At 38.7% G+C, this 6,635-nt stretch overlaps 1 pseudogene; it reads right to left on the bottom strand.

The window, feature by feature from the left end:
• Positions 1-5,225: 5,225 nt before the first annotated feature.
• On the bottom strand, positions 5,226-6,391 carry LOC121478754 (annotated as a pseudogene).
• Positions 6,392-6,635: the final 244 nt, after the last annotated feature.

Here is a 6,635-nt window from a genome sequence, read left to right as displayed (position 1 = left end):
CAGCTTGAGTTGGTTCTGAATTAGTCAAGATAATGACAGGGTCACCAAAATAGCCAGAAGTTAATTCCATGAAGAAAAAAAACATCTGAAATATGTTGAATAATGGCCATGCCCTTGATGTTCAATTTGTGGTCCCTGAACATCAGGATCAACATCATCTGGGAGCTTATGAGAAATTCAGAATCTCAGATCATACCCTAGACCTCTGGAATCAGACTCTGACTTTTATTAAGATCCCCACATGATTGGTTGACACACTAAAATTTGAGCAGCATTTAGTTGTACAACATTAGCCATTAAGTCCTAAAAGGAGTCAACTCTGCTACCAACTCTGTGAGCTCTGGCAAGGCCTTTCTTCTCTAGGTGCCTCCCTATCTACATCATGGGAAGAAGAACGATACTTGCCAGTTTTTGTGAAGATGGAATTAATTCATGAAAAGCATTTAGAACAGTATCCAGCGAGTAAGAAGAGCCATGTAAGGGTTAGAACCATTAGTTAACAAGAGCTGTTATTATCTGCTCAAGGAACCACATTTCTATCTGTGAAGGCTTCTGCAATAAAGAAACATATAGGAGAAAAACCCACGAGGGAAATCAAATTGAGCTAACTAAGCAAGTTCTTCGCTTGAAGCAGAAACAAATGGGTGCTGGAAAGAGAAGGAAACTTTAATCAGACTCAAAGAGGAAGAGCAAATCAAGCAAAATTCAATAAGGCAAAGTTCTGCCAGGATAAGCTGAGTCTCAGAGAGATCATGCTTTAGAGGGCACTGAACAAAAGAAATTGAGTTTTGGGCATTGAGCCACAGCTTGAGTGATTCAGCACAGAAGTAGGCCCTGGTGTCAGAGGTTTGCATTACTAGGGTGAAAGGTTTTACTTTAAAAAGTCATCTCTATCCATTATCTATAGATTATACTTGGTTTAATTCTAAACTAATAAATGATGGACATTCACTCCATACTTTCCCCTCTAACTTCTCTGAGTAATTGCTCTAAGTGAACTGCCTTTTCTATAAATACTTATCATTCAGGGAGTCTGCTGTTTTCTCTTTGGCTTACCAACCTTTTTGGGGGTCAGTGGATCTACTGCAGTCACTCAAATGGAAAATGTGAAAAACACCTGAAGATTAATGGATTAGGAAATTTTGAGCACAAACTCCATTTGGCATTGCACATAGATCAACTTACAGAATAGCATAAAAGAAAATAAGAACCCTGCTCCTACTCACATTTCAAAAAGGTCTCATTGAGCCAAGGATTATGAAAATGCTAAGTTTTTGTTTTATATTTTATTTTGTTTTTCTTGTTTGGGGAATTTGGGGAGATTGTTTGGTTTCGCCTATGTGCATACTTTTCTCCCAAAGTGTTATTTCAACAATTCTATTCCCGTTCTCTTCTTCACTACCTGGAAAATTCCCACTCACCCTTCAATACCCAGGTCAAATGTCACCTATCGGATTATGCTTTTCACTCTCCCAAAACTGAAATAGTTGTATTCTTTACTAGGCTGCCATCAGAATCCAAACTTTCTCTATTACTACATATAGTGCCATGTTGTGATTGTTTGCCTGGAAGTTCCTACTACTATATCATAATTTCCTTCAGATCACTAAGAATGTCTTGTTTTATCTTCAGTGCCCATCAGGATACTAATGTGGCCTCCCAAACCTATAATTGTGGATCAAGAGACTGTTCTTCCTTTCAGATGGAATTCACCTAGGGCCACAGGGAGAGGACAGTATTCATCAGGTTAAAAAAAAAATGGCTTTGATATCAGAATCCAGACTATAATAGAGCCTTCAGCAGCATACTGGCTCACTGCTCCTGCAAAAGCACCAGTTTCTCTTAAAAATATCTCAAGTCAGGCAGTCCAGGTGGCTCAGCGGTTTAGGGCCGCCTTCAGCCCAGGGTGTGATCCTGGAGTCCCGGGACTGAGTCCCATGTTGGGCTCCCTGCATGGAGCCTGCTTCTCCCTCTGCCTGTGTCTCTGCCTCTCTCTCTCTCTCTCTCTCTCTCTCTCTCTCTCTCTCTGTGTCTCTCATGTATAAATAAATAAAATATTTAAAAAATATATCTCAAGTCTCTTCTATCCAACCATGAATGTATGGTTCCAAGGTGCAGGAAAATTTTGTCTCTGTTTCTCCCAGTGTCAACCTATCAATGACCTCTAATCTGGTTTACTAACTCTCCTCCTCTTTCCAATCATTCTACACTCAGTACATGTTTGTAGAATGAAAAAATAATCAAAAGAACTTAAGAAAGCTTAAGGCTCATGCCATCCTAAATATATGTAGTTAGAAGACTATCTCTGAATTCTATTCCTGATATATTCTTTGAAGTTAGAGGACAAAGGAAGCGAAAGGACAGAGGAAAGAGTAGGGTAATACTTAAAGCACACTAGTCTAAAAAACATTAAGTTCCTGAAACAGGACAGTAAGTATCTCTATTCTGAAATCAGCATCCTTATTCCCTCATGAAGACAAAACCCAGAACAGCTATTGCTCTTTGCCTTCCTCTACCTTCAGAATTAGAGCTGTCTTATGTATCTCTCCATACAATAAGGTTAGAGGCCAAAAAACGAAAGGATGTGGGTAGAATCTACCATCTAATATTCTCAGCATCTAAAACAACAACAACACTAAACCCCTCAATTCAGAAATGGTGTCTGCTACATTCCATAGTTCTTGAAGGAATATGTTTTCTTTTCCCCCTCATAGGTCCGGATATATATTGGATCCTTTAAACAATTTTTTTTTTAATACTGACTTAAATAGCTTTTCAACAAAGTCCAAACTCTTTAGTCTTCTCTTTTTTTCATGGTGTCAGTGATGAGAATGAGCAATTTTTGACTCAATTTATATAATGTTTTTAGTATAAGTAACTTTGTGCACATAAACCATTCATTTGAGAGAATTTGGCAGTTTTTATAAACAAACAAAAAAAAGTTAACCAATCTCTGGATCACATTGCACCAAATAACTCTGAATGGGCTGAACATTTTACTTGTAATGTTTAACACAATGCTTAATTTTCCAACTAGTTGTCTTGCTGCCATGACATACAGCCATTTTCAAGATAAACTTTCTAGACAAGGATTTGACTATATTTAGTTCTGTTTGTAAGATAGACTTTTAAGAAGTCAAATTATTGGAAATGAGAAACATGATGGTTTTTGGCATTACTTGAGCACTGGGAAATACCATCCCAGATATAAAGCTATTTATATAACACGAGAATTCAAGTGTGTCAAAATCTGGGGTGGCAGAAAGTGTGAGTAGATGGTCCTACCACCAGATGGCTCCACGCACAGATTTCCACCCCATTCTCTACTGAGAGGCCTTATGGCACAACAAAGAAATTTGGTGGCTATCCCAACTTTAGTTTAACTACACAAAGCTCTGGTGTTCGAAAATAGCTGGACATCTCTGACAAATTGGGGAATCTGGCCTGCTGGAAACCAGCTTTTAAGAGGGACCGAGGTGGTTTCTAGATAAAAACTCATTATAGGGAAGAAAGAACAGGACACGGTAAGCTGGATGGACCCCTGGAGTCTGGCCTTATTCCTCAGCAAAGAGGAGAAATTCTCATGAGATCATCATTTCTGGGAAGGTCTTTGCCCCCTCGTAACCCAACATATACCTATCTGAATGCATGCTGAAAAAAGGCAAGAGGGAGGAAGTAGGCAAAAGTTATAAGAAGTTATCCACTTAAAATTCCATAAAACACTGGGACAGAAACAAATCTGCCTTGGTATTCCCTTTAAAGAGTAAACCCCTAGAAAATTAGAAGAGGACACCTCCCCTCACTAACCACAACACATGGTATGTTCCATGCAATCTTTCTGAGCTCCCATGACAGCATAGGCAGCACCTGAAAAGACGGAGAACCTGAGAGACAACAGCAGCATGGTCAAGAAGACTATAATTTCCCAGGACAATTTCTTGTGTCATTGTCTGCACTGGGACCCTTCATATATAGTGACTGTAGATAGAAGAGTAAGTACTTTATGAACTAGGTTTCTAGTACTGGTTTTGTAGATATTTTATTAATTATGCAACTTCTCTATTAATATTTATTGGACGTTTTTCTCTTCTCCAAAATCTTACAAACATTCCTATAAGTGAAATTTATCATTTTTAAGCTATATTTACTTATTTTTATCTCAGGTGAAGAAAAAGGTTCTTGGGGTGAAGAAATTCAGCTCTCAATGGAAGTTGCAAGTTTCTATGTATTATATCATTCTAATTACTATCAATTATCTAGAATAAGCAGATCAATAGAGACAGATGTGAGGGGCTAGGGACGAAATGGGGAGTGACTGCTAATAGGAATAAGGTTCCTTTTGTGGGATTTGAAAATGCTCTAATTTTAGATTATGATGGTTGCACAATTTTTTAAGTACACTAAAAAGAAAAAAAAACACTAAGAATTGTACACTAAGTGAGTTTTATGGTAGGTAAATTGTGTATCAATGAAACTTAAAAAAATACACTCTTCTCAGCAAATGAATTAAACTTCAAATTAAAAATGTTTCAATATTGCCAGAATTATATTTTGTTTTTAGCAAAAATCACATTTCTTGAAAAAATTAAAAATGCATAGTGTCAATGGGAAAAAATATTTGAAATACTAAAACATAGTGCCAAATCTAATTTCAGAAATGCATGTATTTAACCGAACATTTCCTTTTTATAGTTCATATAAATTACATGATGATTTATAGTATATAATGAAAAATACATACAGTATTTCTTCAGTGTAAAATGTTCTTATCATACACAATTATGATTTAGAATTTTAGAAAATTAGAACTACCCTAATGCAGTAATACTTGGCTCATGTGGCACATATTTACATTTAAATTAATACTAAATATAATTTTATTTTTTTTTAAAAAGCCACATTTATTCAGCATCATGATCAGACTATTACATTTAACAATCAACAACATGGGTGCAAAAAAAAATCTACATTAAAACCCTTTGTTGGAATGCTTTACACTTTCCACAGAACAGAAACTAAAATAACCAGTTATACAATTAGTCACAAATACAGTCCTCGAGTTTTTTACCCATACACATGAGTATTGTCTAAAATATGTCTTCTTTGTAGCAGCTAGGCCCTGCCACCACTGTGCTTGGCTGAGTACACAAATCTGTTGTAACGTGCAGCTTCCCTGCCACTTCTCTGGCTCTCCTCTCCTGCTAAGCTTTGTTTCCTGGCAGTAATTAAAACCTTCTACCACTGCCATAGCTGCTGCTGCTGGAACCACCATAGCCACCTTGGTTTCGTGGTTTGGCAAAGTATTAGCCTCCACCACCATAGGAGCCAGAGCTTCTGCCTCCAAAATTTCCTCCTTTCATGGGTCCAAAATTTGAGGATTGATTGTTGTAATTGCCAAAATTGTTATAGCTTCCATCACTTCCAAAGTTGCTTCCATCATTACCAAATCCATTATAGCCATCCCCACTGCCACCGTATCCACCACCACCTTGACTGCCACTGAAGCGACCTCGACCACTGAAGTTCCCTCCATGACTAAAGTTGTCATTCCCATCAAAACCACCTCCACGACCACCACCAAAGTTTCCAGAACCACTTCAGCCTCTTTGGCTGGACGAAGCACTAGCCATCTCTCGCTTCGATAGGGCTTTCCTTACTTCACAGTTGTGGCCATTCACAGTATGGTATTTTTTTAAATTTTTTTTTCCAATTTTTATTTATTTATGATAGTCACATAGAGAGAGAGAGAGGCAGAGACACAGGCAGAGGGAGAAGCAGGCTCCATGCACCGGGAGCCCGACGTGGGATTCGATCCCGGGTCTTCAGGATCAGGCCCTGGGCCAAAGGCAGGCACCAAACCACTGCGCCACCCAGGGATCCCCACAGTATGGTATTTTTGAATGACAATCTCGTCTACAGAGTCATGGTCATCAAATGTCACAAAAGCAAAACCTCTTTTTTTGCCACTGCCTCAGTCAGTCATGATCTCAATCACCTCAATTTTCCCATACTGTTCAAAATAGTCTTGATGATGATGTTCTTCAGTGTCTTCTTTAATGCCACCAACAAAAATCCTTTTCACCATTAAGTGGGCACCAGGTCTTTGAGAATCTTCCCGTGAGAGAGCCCTCTTTGGTTGCACAACTCTTCCATACACCTTGTATGGCCTTGCATTCATGGCTGCATCCACCTCCTCCATGATGGTGTAGCTGACGAACCCAAAGCCTCTGGAGCGCTTGGTGTTTGGTTCTCTCATTACTCCACAGTCCATAAGCGTTCCCCATTGTTCAAAATGGCTCCTCAGACTCTCATAGGTTGTTTCAAAGCTCAAACCTCCGATGAAGAGCTTCCACAGCTGCTCAGGCTCTTTGGGAGACTCTGACTTAGGCATGATGGCACTGGGAGGGGAGACTTTAATGATGCTTACTCAGCGGCATCCAGGGGAAGAAGGCCTAAATATAATTTTAAAATTCAGTTCCTCAATTCAATTAGCCAATTTACCAATTGCTCAACAGCCATAGGTGGCCAGTGGCTATGATATTAGACAGTAGAGATAACAGAGCATTTCCATCATCACAGAAAGTTCTACTGGACAGCATTATTCTAAAAATTCATTTTCAGTCTTGGAGTACATA

Source organism: Vulpes lagopus, chromosome 19 (genome assembly GCF_018345385.1).
Source record: "Vulpes lagopus strain Blue_001 chromosome 19, ASM1834538v1, whole genome shotgun sequence".
Taxonomy (NCBI): domain Eukaryota; kingdom Metazoa; phylum Chordata; class Mammalia; order Carnivora; family Canidae; genus Vulpes; species Vulpes lagopus.
Note: the sequence above shows the minus strand (reverse complement) of the source record. Positions and strands in the feature narration are given on the sequence as shown.